The 19,668-nt window shown below is 36.2% G+C and overlaps 2 protein-coding genes and 1 pseudogene across 3 annotated transcripts in view; 1 reads left to right on the forward strand and 2 right to left on the reverse strand.

The window, feature by feature from the left end:
* The window catches only part of TRIM37 (tripartite motif containing 37), a 161,286-nt gene that overhangs the window by 54,239 nt on the left and 87,379 nt on the right, over positions 1-19,668 (reverse strand). The gene's annotated exons all lie outside the window — the stretch shown is intronic.
* PPM1E (protein phosphatase, Mg2+/Mn2+ dependent 1E) overlaps positions 1-19,668 on the forward strand; it is an 84,898-nt gene that overhangs the window by 39,656 nt on the left and 25,574 nt on the right. The window lies entirely within an intron of this gene.
* LOC107535277 (peptidyl-prolyl cis-trans isomerase A pseudogene) lies at positions 12,186-15,808 on the reverse strand (annotated as a pseudogene).

Here is a 19,668-nt window from a genome sequence, read left to right on the forward strand (position 1 = left end):
TTGGAAAAGATGAAAAAGATGAGCTTAAACTGATAAGGAAACTTTTCTCTCCTTTTCCATATATAAATAAAAACTAAAATTATATTGTTGATGTACAATAAGATAATTTGGGATTGAGATAGTTCTCACTTGTTCAACAAGTAGATGTAAAATTTGCATTGCCTCAGATCCTATTGTCTCTTTTTGTTGTTGTTGTTATTGTTTTTTGTTGTTTTTTAATCCTTACCCAAGGATATTTTTTTTTATTGATTTTATAATGAGGGGAAGGGAAAGAGAGAGAAATGTTGATGTGAGAGAGAAACATTGACTGGTTGCCTCTCATACATGCCCCAACCGGGGATCGAACCTGCAACTTAGGTATGTGTTCGGACCAAGATCAAACCTGCAGCCTAGGTACGTGCCCTGACTGGGGATCAAATAAGCAACCTTTGATTAACCAACAGCCACCAGGCCAGGGTGAGAGCGGACATTCTTGCCTTATATCTGATCTTAGTGGGGAAGCGTTGAGTTTTCACTGTTAAATATCATGTTAGATATAGGTTATTTGTAGATATTATTTATCAAGTTGAGGAAGTTCTCTTCCTAGTTTATTGAGAGTTTTGATCATGAATGGGTATTGGATTTTGTCAAATGGTTTATCTGCATCTATTGATATGATCATGCGATTTTTCTATTTTGGTCTGTTGATATGATGGATTACATTACTTGATTGTCAAATGTTGAATCAGTCTTACATACCTGACATAAATCCCAGTTAATATTGGTGTATACTTTTATACTTTAAAAATTTGATTTGTTAAGAGCTAGGTTCTAATATATAGTATAAATTCCTTCTTTCTAGAAGAAAACCTGCTTACAAAAGCCACTTTTGTGTTTGTCCATTAAAGTATTTTGACTGACTTTGAGAGACAACTCACTGAAGTGGCTAAGAACAAAATGCTCAATTTTTGAGTCATGTGACTTTTTGGCAAGTTATTCACACTTTTTGTGTTTCAGTTTCCTCCGCTATAATAGTATCTATCTCACCTGGCCGCGCGTGGATTAGCAGTTGAACATGGACCTAGGATCCAGAAGATCGAGGTTCTATTCCTGATCAGGGCACATACCTGGGTTTCAGGCTCAATCCCCAGTAGGGGGCGTGCAGGAGGCAGCCAATCAATGACTCTTTCATCACTGATTTTTTCTATCTCTCTCTCTCCCCCTTTCCTTTCCTCTCTCTGAAATCAATAAAGATACATTTAAAAAAAAAATAAAAAAAAAATATATATCTTTATTGATTTCAGAGAGAGAGAGAGAGAGAGATAGAAACATCAATGATGAGAGAGTCATTGATCAGCTGCTTCCTGCACGCCCCCAACTGGGGATCGAGCCCGCAACCCAGGCATGTGCCCTGACTGGGAATTGAACCCTGATAGCCTGGATCCTAGGTCGATGCTCAACCGCTGAGCCACACCTGGCCGGGCAAGATATATTTTAAAAAATATAGTATCTATCTCATAGAATTGTTTTGAAGATTAAATGAGTAATATGGAAAGCACTAAAAATAGTATCTAAAACACTGTAAAAGTTGAATAAATGTTAGTTGGCTTATTTATTTATTTATAGTAATGGAAGAAAAGAGCAAGTTTAAGAAACAAAGAAAAACATATTTTAAAGAGATAAGAGGTATTAATTCTTCTAGGAAACTTTGCTAGCCATCTTTTGAATTTCTATTGTATCCAATGCAGAAGTCTTACATTTCATATTAAGATTATCCATTCAGCCCTGGCCGGAGTGGCTTAGTGGTTAGAGTGTCCGCCTGTGCAAAGAAGGGTGTGGGTTTGATTTCTGGTCAGGGCATGGACCTGGGTTGCAGGTTTGATCCCCAGACCCGGTCGGGGCTTGTGCAGGAGGCAACTGATCCATGTGTCTCTCTCACATTGATGTTTCTCTTTCCTTCTCCCCCTCCTCTCCCTCCCCTCCCCTCCCTCCCTTACACTCTCTCTAAAAATCAATGGGAAAAATATCCTCAAGTGAGGATTAACAAAAAACAAGCATACAAAACAAAAAGAAAAACAAGAAGTTCCTCCTTCCACTGGGTATATTCTAAAGGAGGAAGCCAGATAATAAACCAAAACAAGACAGTTACATATTTTAATAAAAGCCATGATGGAGTGGCCAGGAGTAGAGGTTATGATGGAGTGGCAGAGCACAAAACAGATCTTCAATAACATTTCTTAAACTAAGTATAGAGGATAAGAAAGGATGAGTTAATAGTTAATAAAGAGTAAAATCCCACACAATTACCACCATAGGAAACCCTCTGATGAAATAATGTTATCATTATTAAGTATTTAGTCTAAGCCAGGCATAGAATTAATAATGTAGCTCTGTTAAGTACTATATGTTAATTATGCCATTTAGTTCTCACAACAGTTCTGAAAGATAGGTAGTAGGCCCATTTTACACATGAATAAAAATTTCAGGAGTTTAAATGACTTGTCAAGGTCACATAGGTAGTATGTATTAGAGCACAGATTTTAATCCAAATTCAAAACCAATGCTTTTAATCATGAGGTAAGACCTGCTGAATTCTTAGACATGCAGCTAATTTGGGTAAAGGGTAGTGGTATCCCTGTGAGAAAGACCTTTTGGATTTAGGGCAGAGTTAAGTCTGTTGAAGATTAAGCCTATAAATCAGATTCCAAATGTAAAAATACAAGCCAGTGGTAGGAAAAAAGATTACTACCCTTGCTAGAAGTAATTTCCCCCTCCTCTGATCTCCTACATATTATGACTATACTATTCTACCACTTGCTCTGTGTAATTGGGCAAGATTCTTAACCTTTTCCAACTCTAATTTTTTCACCTGGCAAGTAGAGACCATGATACCTGCCAAACATGATCAAGTGAAATACTGTATAAGAAAGACCTGTACACTGGAATGAAGTTTTAATTATCTTAATGGACTATAAACTACTTGAGGGTGGTCACTGGGTTATATATATCTTTCTGGGCCACACAGCACAAAAGGGATGATCCAATGGTGTGTGTTTGCAAGCACTTGATAAATATTAATTGAATAAATGAATGACTCGTTAGTCTTTTCACCCAGCAGAAACATGCAGATTGGCACAGTTTTGTTAGTAATTCCAGTTATCTCGATACCTTTGAGATTACCTGACCTGTACTTTACCTTGGGCCTTAAATGTAATAAAACACTTTTTGCTTCTGAGAACCATTTTAGTTCTTTTTTAGTAACCTTGCCTGCTGCATAAACAGTTTGGCAGAGAGTGGGAATGTGATGTAGTGGAAGCAGTTGGCTGGCTGACACAAGAACACTGGGGTTTGTGCTGCTTAGCTGTAGGTACGGATGAGATACCATTCTGATGCCATACAGTGCTTGTTAGAAACAGATTTTAATATGACTATCAGAATTAAAACTAGCTCTTGGGTTTTGGTCTTCCAAGCTAAAATCTAAAATTAAAGAATATAGTATGATTTGGCACCATTATTGTCTGAATAACATATGCTCCTACCAAATCTGAGAAACTAGCTTTGAGGCCTTCCTATTTAAAAATATCACTGTCCTAAAGGTGTTTGAGGGTGTCCTATCCATAAGGCACGTGTTCAAAGAGGAGGCTTTAATTTTCCGCTTTGGCTGTGATCATATTAACTTAAATAATCTCTATACATTTCTTCGCTCTAATTTCATTGTAATGGGAATAGGGGATAACATTAAACCATGTTCCTGTGTACAAAAGAATGGAGTAGGCTTTAGGACCAGATGCATAAGCACTAATCTACACAATTTCAAGGGGTGGTTTGAAAGCTGTTCTGTTATGTTTATAAGTACTTCTATTGATTAATAATGATCTCTACAATTACAACATCAGAGGTTTGTTCCTTTGGTTTAAGGTTTTGTCCTTATAAAATGAAGATATCCCTGAAGGATTTTTAAAACCTGTTTTTAATATGAGGTAATCCATTTATTCAACAAATACTTATTGAGTGCCTACTATATACTAGGTGCTGGCGATAAAGCAGTGAACAAAACTGACTGCGCCCCTGTGGAGAACAGGAGGGAGACAGACAATATATTCAGAAATAAGTAATAAGAAAGACGGTAAGGAGCTGTTTTTTGTTTTGTTTTGTTTTTTTTAAATACACAGTTTACATTTGAAAGAGACATGAAGGAAATGAGGGGTTGAGCCATATGAATATCTGAAGAAAGATCATTCCAGGCAGAGGAAATGATGCACAGTAGAGGGCCTGAAGTGAGTACATTATTAGTATATTTGAGGAATAACAAAGAGGCCAGGATGGCTGGAGTGGATTGAGGAAAGAGCAGAATTGTAGGAGATGGTCAGCAAGGTAATGAATGAATTTATAAGCGTGTAGCCTTGAGCAGTATTTTAAAAAGTAAACTTTTGTTTTGAATAATTTTAGATTTACAGGAAGCTTGTAAGATAATTTCCCCATTTACCTCTTATCCAGTTTCTGCTAACATTAACGTCTTACATTACCATGGGACCTTTGACAAAACTAAGAAACCAGCATTGGCACATTACTATTAACTAAACTCCAGACTTAATTGGGATTTCATAGTTTTTCCACTAACGTCCTTTTTCTGTTCCAGGACCCAATCCAGAATACCATATTGCATTTAATCGTCACGTCTCCTTAGTCTCTTCTAGTCTATGACAGTTGCTCAGTCTTTTCTAGTTTCCTATGACCTTGACAGTCTTAAGGAACCCTGGCCAGGCGTTTTACAGAATGTCCTTCAATTTGGGCTTATCTGATGTTTTCCAAATGACTAGACTATAGTTATAGGTTTTTGAGAAGAAATCACAGAAGTGAATTGCCTTTTTCCTGGAGACGGAGTTAACCCAGACCCACATTGAGGGGTGACTCACTTCTAAATTAAAGAGTATAGAAAAACCTAGAAAACACTGTCTTATGACCCAGTTGATCAAGGTTAATATTACCAGTGGTAAATCATGTTAACATGATGTGATGAATTTAAAAGTTTTTGATATGGAGATAATGTGAACAAGACCTGATTTTCAGAAAGTTTTGTCTATTTTCCATAGACTGTACTCACTAAAAAGTACTACACATAATCTGTGGCGAAGTTAATGTAAACCTGGATTTCTAACATTTCTCCTTATTGTCCAGTCTTATTCACTACTTAGCATCAAAGATTGTTGAAAGGTGGAGAGGAGGAGAGGGTTGAGGGGGAGAGAGAAGAGGAAGGCGGGCTTTGTCTGTTTGTGCTTGTTTTTGTAGTGATCTGCAGGTATATCAGTTGCAATGGCCAAAGACCATATTGAATCACATAGTCTTTGTTACTTTGTAAAAGTCCTGAATTTCATATCTTTATAATTCATTCAACTTAGAGGTGGCTGTATGAAACACTGTTGTTGCCCTGACTGGGTGGTTCAGTTGGTTAGAGCGTCATCCCCATACGCCAAGGTTGTGAGTTTGGTTTCCAGTCAGGGCACATACAAGAATCAACCAATGATGCCTAAGTAAGTGGAACAGCAAATCTCTCTCTCCCTCTCACTCACTCTCCCTGCCTCCCTCCCTTTCTCTAAAATCAATAAATTAAAAAGCCCCAATATTGTTATATTCCAAAACAGATTTAAGGGACTTTTATAATATTTCTCTCTATTAAAATGCATTGTAGCTCACCTGCCTTGCAGTGTGGAGTGAGATTAATACTGGATTGGTAGATCGAGGATCTGTGTTCTAGGTGCTACCCCATTACTTCCTAAATGTGACTAATTCACTTAACTCATTTTTTACATCTACAAAATGGATATAATCATATTTTATCTTTAGCTATGCCTCTATTCAACATGTATTCTCAGAAGTGCTTTATTTATTTATTTATTTTTATTATTTTTTAAAACTGTATTATTTTCTCATTATCCTTTTTTTTTATTTAATATATCTTTATTGATTTCAGAGAGAGGAAAGGAGAGGGAGACAGAAACATCAATGATGAGAGAGTCATTGTTCGAGCCCACAACCCGGGCATGTGCCCTGACCGGGAATCAAACCCCGATCGCCTGGATCCTAGGTCGATGCTCAACCGCTGAGCCACACCCGGCCGGGCTATTTATTTATTTTTAAATATGTCTTTATAGATTTCAGAGAGAGGAAGAGGGAGAGAGAGAAACAAACATCAGTGATGAGGGAGTCATTGATTGGCTGCCTCCTGCATGTCCCCTACTGGGGGTTGAGCCTGCAACTTGGACATGTGCCCTGACCAGGAATTGAACCACTATCTCCTGGATCATAGGTTGATGCTCAGCCACTAAACCATGCTGGCAGGGCAGAAGTGCTCTATTTAAATAGATTTTAAAGGTCATTAAATAGCTTTGGAAAAAATAGTTTCAAGCAAAATATGCCAATTAAGCAGCTGTTAGCTGCTCCTTAAAGGTTGTTGTATGGATTAAATGAGATCATGTGCATCACATGACAAGACAGTGCCTAGCACATAATAAATTCTTAATAAACAGAATATAGCTGATGGAGGTAGAATTTTCTGTTGCTGTTTTCCTGATCCTGTTTAAGAAAATACTTAGCTAAGCCTTGTTCATTCTTCGAGAGCCTTTGAGAATTTCCTGTCATTAAAAAAATAACAGAAGCTAACTAATGTAATCAGATGTTAGCAATACTATAGAAAGACATTCCTACCTGCAAACTGAAGGTTTACTAGATGACTTCTGTGGTTCCTTCCAATTCTATTTTACATTTTAATACCTATTATACTTACCTCACAGGGTTTGTTAAGGGATAACCAAGGTAATATATGTGAAGACCTTTTGTAAACATAAAGTTCCATACAAATATGTGATGCTATATAATAATTAGCTAGTTAACAGAGCAACTACAAGAACTGTCCGTATTCATTGAAAATTAAAGAATACACCTGATGCATGAGATTTCCCCCCCATCAGACCTTGAGTTAATAATTATAATTGTTGCTATTGTTATTGTCTATTTGTTTATGTTTGTTTTCCTAGCTAGAGGATTGCAGCATTTTATTTTTTTAATACATAATACTTTCTCCTATTTCTTCCAGTCTATTTAATTCTATGACAGTTTTTCTTAAGGGGATGCCCAGACATGTTGCTATGGTTAAGGTTATAATACAGCACTTCCATTAAGGAGACATCTTTCCAAAAACCATTTTAAAATAGAAAATAGCTCTCTGCAATCAGATTTGCTCAGCTTGATACCTCTACTCTTCTTTTAACTTAAGTAGCACAGAACCAATTTTACGGTGACTTCTGAAGGGAAGCTAAAGCTGGGAAGTAAAATGATTTTGAACCCTGCTATAGTGTCTACTGCCAATTATTTCTTCTTCTCATTATGAGATTAATACGTACTTTGTACTATTATTGTTCCTCTGCAAAAAAGAAAAATGTTTTATGATCCATCTTTTATCTTGTTCTTGTTTTTTAAGTTTTTTGTTTTCATTTATTGACCTTACCAGATCATTTCAAAGTCCAATTGTAATTTTATTCTCTGGTTCTCTAAGGAACAGCATTTTTAAAAAATCTTAGCAAAATAATCTGTCCTTAGTCTGAATTTATTTTACCACTATGAATAAATGTATTTTCCTAGATATTTTAATATAATTAATGAAAATAGTTTTTCAGATCTTTCTCAGTATCAAAAACCAGGTTGAGATTCTCATTTTGTCCCTAGTTACTGTATTTTGTTACTTCCCCTGTCAGCATTCCTATCCACACACACCCCCAGTTTATTTTCTGAATTTAACAGTGGGGAATCCACTTGACTGTGTTCACAGCAGGTAATAAATACCATGATAGTCATGGATTGGTTTCTTTGCATGATTAAAAGAACAACAGGGTAATTAAGCTTTTCTGAAGCTGCCAACTGTATTGGGGGTTTGGTGCATATTTAAGGCTTATTTAAAAATAGTTCCTTCAGAAATTGAACTACTTAACTGGTAGAATTCCTAAGGGCATATTCCTTTCTCAGAGAGAGATTACTTAGATGATTGGAATTTGTGTCAAGTAGAAGAAAATCTTTTTTATGTAAGGCTAGATTTAATGCTATAATCATTCTGATTCATGTTTAATTTATGATTTTTAGTGGGGTGCTTTTTACCTACCATAAATTCCCTAAAATAGATTTTTACAAACAATGCATATTTTTTAAAATGCAGATTTCTAAACTGAATAAGAAATATTTATTCAGGTACTTTTAAAGATTCAAATTCAGCAATGATCTTTGCCTCTTAAACCCAAAATCTAAATCTAGATAAAATACAGAAAAGACATTGTGTTTATGAGCTACAGTTATGAGGTCTAAATGTTATATAAATAAACTGGGACGTTAATATATTTAAGACTCCAACCATTCTAACTGAACCATAAATGAGAACAGAACTATCACCACTTCTAGTAAACATAGCACTGCCTGCTTTCCCCACTCTTTTCAACACAGTGCTGGAAGTTCTAGTCAAAAAAATTAGGCGAGAAAACAAAATAAAAGGCATCCAAATCGGAAACAAAAACACAAAATGATCTGAGGATGATATGTGCTTAAATGTAGAAAACCCTAAAGGTTCCACAAAAAACAAACAAACAAACAAACAACCTGATAGAACTAATACATGAATTTTGCAAAGCAGCAGGGTACAAATTGAACCCACAAAAATCAGTTGTATTTTCATACACAAATAATGAACAATCTGAAAAGGAAATCACAAAAACAATTCCATTTACAATAGCATCAAAAAGAATAAAATACTTAGGAAATAACTTAACCAAGGAGGTAAAAGACTTGTACAATGAACTACAAAACATTGCTGAAACAAATTAAAGACATATAAATGGGGAGACATCCCATATTCATGGATTGGAATATGTAATATTGTTAAGATGTCAGTACTACCCAAAGCAAAATACAAATTCAATGCAATCCCTATCCAAATTCCAAAGATTTCCCCTCCCCCCCCGAAATAGAGAAACCTATTCTAAAATTCACATGGAATCTCAAGGGACCCAAGTTGCCAAAACAATCTTGAAAAAGAAAAAAACCAGAGGACTCAAAAGTCCTGATTTTAGCAATGTACTGTAATGCTACAATTATCAAAACCAGTGTGGTGCTGGCATAAAGACATACACACCAATGGAACGGAAGTGAGCCCAGACATAAACCCTTGCATATATGATCATATTATTTATGACGGGTGCCAAGACCATTCAATAGGCAGAGGACAGTCTTTCAGCAAATGGTGCTAGGAAAACTGGATATCCACTTGCAGAAGAATGAAGTTGGATGCTTACCTAACACCATACACAAAAGTTTACTAAAAATGGGTCAAAGACCTAAATATACGACCTAAAACAGTAAAACTCCTACAAGAAAACCTAGGGCAAAAGCTTTATAACATTGTATTTTACAATGATTTTTTTTTGATATGACACCAAAGGCACAGGCAACAAAAGAGAAAACAGACAAATTGGACTTCGTGAAAATTAATTTTTTTGCATCAAAATACACTATCAACAGAGGAAAAAGGCAACCCACAAAATGGAAGAATATATTTGTAAATCATATATCCGGTAAGGGATTAATATCCAAAATATATAGAGAACTCCTAAAACTTGACAACAGAAAAACAAATCCAGTTTAAAAATAAGCAAAGGAGTTGAGTAGAAATTTCCTCAAAGAAGATATACAAATGGCTAATGAGCACATGAAAAAAATGCTCAACATCACTAATCATTAGGGAAATGCAAATTGAAGCTACAATGAAATACCATCTCACACCCATTAAGACAGCTACTATCAAAAAGAAAACAGTATAACAAGTGCCAGTGAGGAAACGGAGAAATTGGAACCCTTGTGCATGGTTCATAGCAATGTAAAATTGTACAGCTGCTATGGAAAACAGTATGGCAGTTCCTCAAAAAATTAAAAATAGAACTAACATATGAACCAGCAATTCCACTTCTGGGTATACATCCAAAAGAATTGAAAGTGAGGCCTCAAAGAGATATTTGTACACCTATGTTCATAGGAGCACTTTTCACAACAGTTAAAATGTGGAAGTAACCCAAGCGTCCATCAGCAGATCAATGGAGCCTGGCTGGTGTACTCAGTGGCTGAGTATCGACCTAAGAACCAGGAGGTCACTGTTGGATTCCTGGTCAGGGTACATGCCTGGGTTTTGGGCTTGATCCACAGTAGGGGGTGTGCAGGAGGCAGCCAATTGATGATTCTCTCTTATCATTGATATTTCTGTTTCTCTCTCCCTCTCCCTTCCTCTCTCTGAAATCAATAAAAACATAAAAATAAATAAATAAAAGAGATGAGTGGATAAACAAAATGTGATATATATATATACAATGGAATATTGTTTAGCCTTAAAAAGGAATGAAATTCTGACACATGCTACATGGATGAACCTTGAGGACATTACACTAAGTGAAATAAGCCAGTCACAAAAAGACAAATACTGTATGATTTCATTTATATGAGGTACTTAAAGTACCTCATATAAAAACCATAGAGACAGAAAGAATGGTGGTTGCCAAGGGCTGGGGTGGTGGTGGCTATTGTTTAATGAGTATAGAGTTTCACTTTTACAAGGTGAGAAGAGTTGTGGACATGGATGTTGGTGATGGTTGCACAACATTATGAATGTATGAATGTATTTAATACCACTGAACTGTACACTTAAAATGGCCAAGAATATACCTTTGTAGAAAGCATTTTTAAGAATACTGTGTTCATTTAACAAAAGAAAGCAGGCCATTTTTCTTACTGGAAGGTCATAAAAAATAAAGTAAGCTGTCTTTGTAAGGCTATGATGATAAAAATAGTACATCTTTTTGATGGAACCAGTTTTAGGTATACATACTCTTAATTTCACTTACTCTCAGTAAATTATCCTTTACTACATCCATAGTCCTCTGATAATGAATCTCCTAATTTAACAGTTTTATATATATTTGTAATTCTGTAACATTTTTTGACACATATTGGTGTTGCCAAGTTCCATGATTAAATATTTTCTTTGTTTCAATCATATTTCCTCCCCACATGACCACCTGAAGCAATGAGTTTTCATGAAATGGTATCCTCTATTCTTTTTTCTGTTACTTTAGAATACATTCATGATATAAACGGATATTTCTGCTTTAAACCTAAGATTATTAGGGTATTGAGTATCAAGATATTATCAAGTTATCAGACATCAATTAGTTAATTTGTGACATTTGTTTTTCTGTCAACTTGGCAATATCAAATTTATATGACCATATCCATTGATATAGATATAATAAAAGATTGTCACTTAACAATGTGTCTGCTTTTTAAAGTAGAATTGCTTTGTCCTGGCCAGTGTGGCTCAGCTGGTTGTCTGTCATCTCATGTGCCAAAAAGTTGCTGGTTCAATTCCCAGTCAGGGCACATGCCCAGGTTTCGGGCCCAGTCTCTGGTATGGTGCGTGCAGGAGGTGGCTGATAGATCCATTCACATTGATGTTTCTCTTTTTTCCTCTCCCCTCCTCTCTCTCTAAAAATCAATTAAAAAAATTTTTTTAAAGTAGAATTGCTTTGTCTGGCAAATACAACCAGAAGCAAAAAAAGCTCTTATTAGGGAAAAATGTACTATTTGGCTAAGACGTATTCTGATACTGCTAGCAGGACTATTTCACATCTGAAAGAAATAATTATATTATTATGATTTATTACATATTAGTTACTTATATTATCTCAACTTTTTTTTTTCAATGATGAGGGGAGGTTTTCTTTTTAAAAAATATGTCTTTATTGATTTCAGAGAAAGGAAGGGAGAGGGAGAGAGAGAGAGAGAGAGAGAAACATCAATGATGAGAGAAAGCCATTGATCAGCTGCCTCCTGCTCGCCCCCTAATGAGGATGGAGCCCGCAACCCTGGCATGTGCCCTGACCGGGAATCAAACAGTGATCTCCTGGTTCATAGGTCAGTGCTCAATCACTGAGCATGCAGTTTGGGCTATCTCAACTCTAAAAAAAGGATTTGATCGCAAGTTAAAATCACAATAAGATACTACTACATACCAACCAGAATTGATAAAATTAAAAAGACTGACAACAACAAATGCTGGTGAAGATGTGGAATAACTGGAACTCTAAACATTGTCAATGGGCTTGTCAAAATGGTACAATCACTTCCACCAGAATGTTTAGAGCAGCTTTACTAACTACAGCCAAAGACTGGATACAGCCCACATATCCACCAACAGGAAAATAAGCAAACTGTAGTATATTAACACAATGGAGAATGACTCAGCAATAAAAAAGGAGTGCGCCCTGGCCAGTGTGGCTCAGCTGGCTAGAGCGCCATCCCAAAAGGTTGTAGGTTTGATTCCCAGGTTTTCGATTCGATTCCTGTTTGGGGCGTGTGTAGGAGGCAACTGATCGATGTTTCACTTTCATGTCGTTCCTCTCTCTCCCTCTTCGTCTCTCTCTAAAATCAATAAAGGCATCTCCTCGGGTGAGGATTTTTTTAAAAAAGAAGTGGACTATTGATATACAATAATATGGCGAATCTCCAAACAGTCTCTTACAGGAGAATAGACAATTCTGAAAAACATAGTAATGTACATGGAGGGGAAAATTGAGGAAAAAAAATGAACAAAATGAAATGGAAATTAACCAAGTATTTAAAAGGAATGGAGAGTCAATGTTAGATGTGGCGCACTCATAAAGGAAAATAACTGTCCCTGAAGGATCAAACTCAAATAATAGAATGCAATATTTAAATATATTTTTCTTTTTACAATTACTGTTTAGTTTTTATTTACAATTATTGTTTAGTTTTTATTCCTTAGAGAGGGTAAGGACAATAGGGAACCCAATGAACTGCAGTGAGAGTGCAAAGATTATAGAACATTCCAAGCAAATGGGGATAAAGGGGCGCTCTCCTGAGCTACAGAAAGAATGGCTTGGTGGTTAAGATAAAACACAAGTCAAATTTATTAGAGTTGTCCAGCAATGGCGATCTTCTTCCTGGACTTGGCATTCCTGGACCCAAAGCACTCCATGGCTTCCACAATATCCATGCCATCTTTCACCTGGCTGAAGACCACATGCTTGCCATCCAACCACTCAGTCTTGGCAGTGCAGATGAAAAATGGAACTGTTTGTGTTGGGTCCGGCATTTGCCATGGACAAGATGCCAGGACCTGTATGCTTCAGAGTGAAATTCTCGTCATCAAATTTCTCCCCATAGATGGACTTGCCACCTGTGCCATCATCGCATGTGAAGTCACCACACTGGCACATAAATCCCAGATTAATTCTGTGAAAGCAGGAATCTTTACAACCAAATCCTTTCTCCCCAGTTCTCAGAGCATGAAAGTTTTCTGCTGTCTTTGGAACTTTGTCTACCAACAGCTTGAAGGAGACACAGCCCAAGGGCTCACAGTTGATGACAATGTGGAAGAACACAGTGGCGTTGACCATGGCTGAGCACAGCCAGGGCTGCAGCATCTTCAAGGCAGAGCAAGAAATTTTTCAAGGAAACTTCAGAAACAAATGCACACTTGAATCTGTACGTTGAGAGGGCACATCATGAGCCAGGAAAAACTGACATAGAACAATATCAAGGCACTATCTAGTAATTCTATTGGACTGGAAAAAAAATTTTAATCCTCACCCGAGGATATATATATATATTTCCCCCCCACTGCTTTTCAGAAAGAGTGGGAGTGAGAGAGCGAGATAAAGAGAAACATTGATGTGAGAGAGACACATCAATTGGGGCTGCGGATCAAGTCTGCAACCAAGGTATGAGGTACATGCCCTTGGTCAGAATCAAACCCGAGACCCTTCACTCCAAGGGCCGATGCTCTCACTACTGAGCCAAACTGACTAGGCTAAAAAAGTTTTTACATTACTCCAGAGAAAAAGAACAAATATATGAAGGGGAGAGAGAGATTCAGATAGGCTTCAGAATTCTTCTCAGAAAAGTTCAGTGTCAGAAGACAGTGGAGCAATATATATAAAGTCCCCAAGGACAAAAAGTGTGACCTAAGAATTTTTATCTAGCCAAACTGTTGTTCAGGTGAAAAAAATAAACAGACATTTTTAACATGCAAGACTCAGAAAATACAATCTCCCTGATGCTTTCTTGATAAACTACTAGAGGACACACTTTAGCTAACCTATTGATAAAGAAAATATAGCGAAAGACCTGATGTGTGTGTTGAATCTATAGGATTAATATTGAGCTTACTATTCTAGGACAGAATTTGTATGCTATAAACTCTGACAGTGTAGATATTATATGACTCAAAAAAATTGGGAGGATAAGGGATATAGTAGAAGGTAGTAAAACTATAGGAGGATGTGATGTAGCAAAAATCTAAAAAATAAGTTAATAGGTCAAGAAAATAAACCATGGACACAGATAATAGTGTAGTGAAAGCCACAGGACTTCCTTATGGAGCTCTCTGTGTTGGGTCACTAGTTTCCTAGATCTTACCACTTGTTTTACCGCACTACTCACTTTATTCCAGTGGTCTGGCACTATTTTCAAGGTATGCTTATATATATATACTGTTAGAGGTTTACGATATGGCTTTCAGAACTTATAAACCTGGGTTTAAAATGTAGCTCTACTATTAACTTCTATAATCGTCAGGTTCTTTAGCTAGGAATTTCAGATACATTCTATTCATATTGTTACTGTGAAAATTAAAAGAGCCAAAAGATGTAAAGTTTTTAGTATATTACATTAGCTGGAATGTAATAGAAACTCAGAAAATTGTAGCTACTCTTACCATTTTTTTGGAAAACAAGATATGATATAACTTTATCAATATTGTATTCAGAATGTATATGGAACAGGTTAGTACTTAATGTCCAGAAATAGTAGCATGGATTTCTAGAACCATTAAATAGGGTTCTATTTCTAGTTGTCTTTCAAAGGATCATTGTGTATCATTTTCTCTCTCCCCCCCTTCCTCTCTCTCTAAAAATCAATAAAACATTGAAGATTAAAATAGTTTTTTTAAACCATACATACTTTTGAAATATAAATACACTGTCTTTTAGAGAGAAGGACTAAAGTCTCTAATATAAATGAGACCTCAGCGTACAACAGTTAGAGTTGGCAACAAAAGTATAAATATGACCATAATTCCTGTTTGCCAGTGGTTATCACCTATTTACTGGTATTACCCAAGTTTCATAGCATACATATACAAATTCAACATATGCAGAATACTCTCTTGTAAATATATTGATTTTCTACTCTTAACAAACATTGATTATAAGAAGTTAGGGAATGGTTTAAGCACTTATAAATCAGAAAGACAGAAGTTTATTCATTCAGCAAATATTTATTGATCAGTATGCTAGGCACTGATCTGGCCATTAGGCATCAATGACCAAAAGCAGAGAAAAAACATTTGCAGTCTGGTGGGAGGAAGAATGGAGACATAAACAATAAACATAATAAATTCATACAGTGTACTATAAGTTGATAAAGGCTATGCAAAAAGAAAAAGACTTGCAACATAGTGAGAGGAGTTACAAGTGACAGAAGAATAAGAACCATCAAAGGAGGCTGAGAAGACAGAGCCCGTGAGTAACAGGAGTGTATGATGTTCCAGATCCTGACGAAAGTGCATCAGAGTAGAGGGAATATCAGTGGTCAGATGCCGCCAAATGAGGTGGACCTGAGAAGAGTCTGTGGGATTTGGCATTGTGATGCTGACAAGTTTCAGTAAACTTGCTACTACTATTGGTTATGGAGGGAGGATGACAAGAAAGCTAGTTACTGCTAAGCTCTCATTTTTTGTGGTCTTGTGGCACTACTGGTAGTTTGATCTTTGGTAAGTGCTTAACGTCTAGATTGCTATTCACAGAAAACTTAGTACACTGTTGGTTTTGCTTGAATGTCAAACTGGTCAATGTGAACAAATGGTTGTGAAAATTACATTGATACTAGCAGTAGGGAATGAGATTTCTGTTGTGAGGATCCCTAACCCAGAACTGCAGGAACTAGTCATTTGGTAGGTAACATCATTTAGATTCAGAACAGCTAAGAGAAGCTGTGATATGTGGGCACCCAGGTGGCATTCCTAGAGGTTGCCATAGAAAGAAAATAGCTTAAAGAGGAAAAAACTCAGTGCTGATTTTAACTTCATTTAGTCCACTAAGAAAAATATCAAGCCAGGCGGAGAATTTGCCTTCTTTATTTTTTCAGTTTAATGTGGTGTTCTAGACTAACTTGGGGGGAGGTGATCAGAAATTCAGTATTTAAGTGTTGCCCCCCAGCAAGGACATACTGAGGAGATAGCATCATAAAATGTGGGCTACGACTAAGCTGCGCCAGATGAATCTCTCTCAAAGTTAATTGATGGGAACGTCCCACCTTCAAGAATTTTTATTACCTTAGCAATGCTATGCCAAGGCTGCTGAAACCCAGCTGTGGGTGCTGTGCCGACGCCCACATTGCCAGTGTCAGGAAGGATGTACTTTTAAACCTCTAATTTATCTAATAACGTCTTTAGTGATTTGTGTAGGTTTGGCATTGTGATGAAAATGCTTCCTGGCTTGGTTTGTAACAAGAATTCAGGTTGCAGTCTTAAAATGTGTATTGTTTTAGAATGCATGTGGAAGGTACTAACAAGTCATCTTAGAAAAAGATCTGAATAAAATACTGTCCTCTTCATCTAACAGAACTCATCCACCCTTTTTACTTGAAAATGATGCACCTTAAATGGTTTTATGCTTGAATCATCTATTGTGGTTTGTTTTATAAATAAAGATGGCAATATATAGTGCTAAGAGTCAGCTTTCATATTCAATTACAATCTGACTCCTTTCCTTTTCTCTAATGAGAAACCGTAATTGAAAAATTTTAAAAAGAAAATGTGGATTGGACTATGTCAGCCTATAGAGTGAAAATAGAATAATAAGCTCTTGTAAATAAATATTTATAAAGAGGCAGGAAATAGTACTCTCGTTAGAAATATAAAGTTTCATAACTTAATATTGCTAACAATATTATTTTACATGATGCTTATTGTGTCTCTTTAAGAAAAAAAGCTATACAAAATCCTAACTAGTGGATTTGCTGCAAAGATTGATATTTATCAAAATAAATATATATTCAACTTTTCAGAATACACCTAGTCTTTAAAGCAGAGTACCCCATATTGCTTACAAAATAAATGTATAGAGTTTATTTCCATTCTGCTGGCCCATGTGAAAACATTGTTTGGATCAGAAGTGTCTTAATTAATACTTTTAAACTGCCTTTGTCCTACCTTTGAAATTTAAAATGTTATTTGAAATAAAATTATAGAATTAGAATTTTAGATCTGGAAGAGACTTTAGAGTTATTTTATTACAATTTCTTAATTTTCCAGTTGAAGAAACTGAAATCCAGGGTTTAAGCATCTTTTCTAAGGATACACAGCTAGTATTAGAATTTGGCTTTCTAACTCCTTATATTTCTGTTCAGAAACAAACTTATAGGTAGAACAAATTGATGGTCGCTAGATGGGAAGGGGTTGGGGGTGATGGGTGAACATGGTAAAAGGGATTAAGAAGTACAACTTTCCAGTTATAAAAATAGACATGAGGATGTAAAGTACCACATAGGGAATATAGTCAATAATGTTGTAATAACTATTATATATCAGATGGGTACTAGACTTACCTGAGTGATTACTTTGTAAGGTATATAAATGTCTAACTGCTGTGTTGCATACTTGAAACTAATATTTTATGTCAGCTGTTATTATAAAATAATTAAAGAAACCTAAAAAATATATCTATAGTCTGGCCGGCGTGGCTCAGCGGTTCGATTCCGGTCAGGGCACATGCCCGGGTTGCGGGCTTGATCCCCAGTAGGGGGCGTGCAGGAGGCAGCCGATCCATGACTCTCTCGTCACTGATGTTTCTCTCTCCCTCTCCCTTCCTCGCTCTGAAATCAATAAAGATATAGTAAATATATATCTATCTCTATAGGTAACAAAGACCCACATATAATAATTAATGCCTGCACCCACTAGTTATGATAATGATTTGGGTAGTTCCCATGATTGTCTTAGTCTGTTTGACCTGCAAGACAAATTACCATAGACTGGCTGGCTTGTAAACAATAGAAATGTATTTCTCACAGTTCAGGAGACTGCAGTGTCCAAGACCAAGGTGCCAGTAGATTTGCTGTCTAGTGATGGTGTGCTTTGTGGTTCATAGGTGACTGTCTTCTCCTTGTGTCCTCACATGGTTTATGGGGTGAGAACACTTTTATTTATTTAATCCTCATCTGAGGACATGCTTGGAGAGAGGAAGAAACATTGATGTGAGAGAGAAATATCGATACTGGGGACCAAACCCGCAACCCAGGTATGTGCCCTGACAGGGAATCAAACGTGAAACCTTTCAGAGTACAGGACGGCGCTCAACTAACCGAGCCACTCCGGCTGGGTGGGGTGAGAGCACTCTCATAAGGACACTAATCCCATTCACAAGGACCCAACCCTTGTGACCTAAGCAGCACTCAGAGCTTCCACCTCCAGCTACCACCATATTGCGGAGAATTTCAACATATGAATCTGAGGGGGACGGACGTAAACTTTCAGCTCGTAACAACGATTTAACATCTGCTTCACCCTAAATGCTGCTCCCAGATATACTATATCGCTTTTTAAATGTCTAGTTTGGGAAAAGGCTGATTTAAAATAAAACAAAAGAATTTATATAAACACTGGCAAGTACTGAACCATTGAAGGTCATTAAAATGCAGTTGTATTTTTATAATTCAAAATCTTCCACCAAACATGTTTTGGGCTGTGGTTATTTTTAAAATAGAATTGAAGAGTCAAGACTGACTGTGTGTGTCTGAAGAATAAAATCTGTGCTTTGTTTACAGAGTTCAGTTTATGAATCTTAAGAGTCTGGACTTTTGTTTTACAGTATATAACACTGAGAAAGTCAGTATACACAGAAAATCAAACACACATTTATGTATTCATGAACATAAATAGCTTTAATAAAGTGGAATATTTATGAGACTAAACTTAAAAATTAAAACTAAATGGATCCCTGTTAATGATATTTCGACACTGTTCAGAGGTATTTATGCATATAGTTTATATGTGACTTAAACATAAACTAGATAAGGATTTTATTTCTTTCTATGAGTATATAAAGCCTGTACTTTGATATTTAAAACAAACAAGAAAGTAACAAGTTGGTATGAAAATACATTTCCTTTTGTTCTCAGGACATGAATTACTTGAAGATAGGAATAATAAGCACCTCAGACATATCTGTTAACAAATAGCAAAGGCTCATTTTTGGACTATATTTGAGGGGCCTGACAAGATTAATTTGACCTCAAAAGAGCCAGTCCCCCAAAATGACATAAACTGCAAAAGTTAAAAAATTTCTAAACATACTCTCTTCTTTAGCAATGTTCTCAATAACATCTGTAATTCCAGTCCTCCAAATGCCGTGAGTATTGGCCCTCCTCTAATATTTGCTATGTAATACATTTGCCTAACTTTATTTTTATTATTATTTTTAAAATTAATGGTATATTTTAATGAAATCAACAAAACTTATAAATATATTAGATGAGGTATATGAAAAAAGTAAAAACTAAAGCATGCTCTTTAAGGTTTTCAGC

This window comes from Miniopterus natalensis, chromosome 17 (genome assembly GCF_054644295.1).
Source record: "Miniopterus natalensis isolate mMinNat1 chromosome 17, mMinNat1.hap1, whole genome shotgun sequence".
NCBI classification, from domain to species: domain Eukaryota; kingdom Metazoa; phylum Chordata; class Mammalia; order Chiroptera; family Miniopteridae; genus Miniopterus; species Miniopterus natalensis.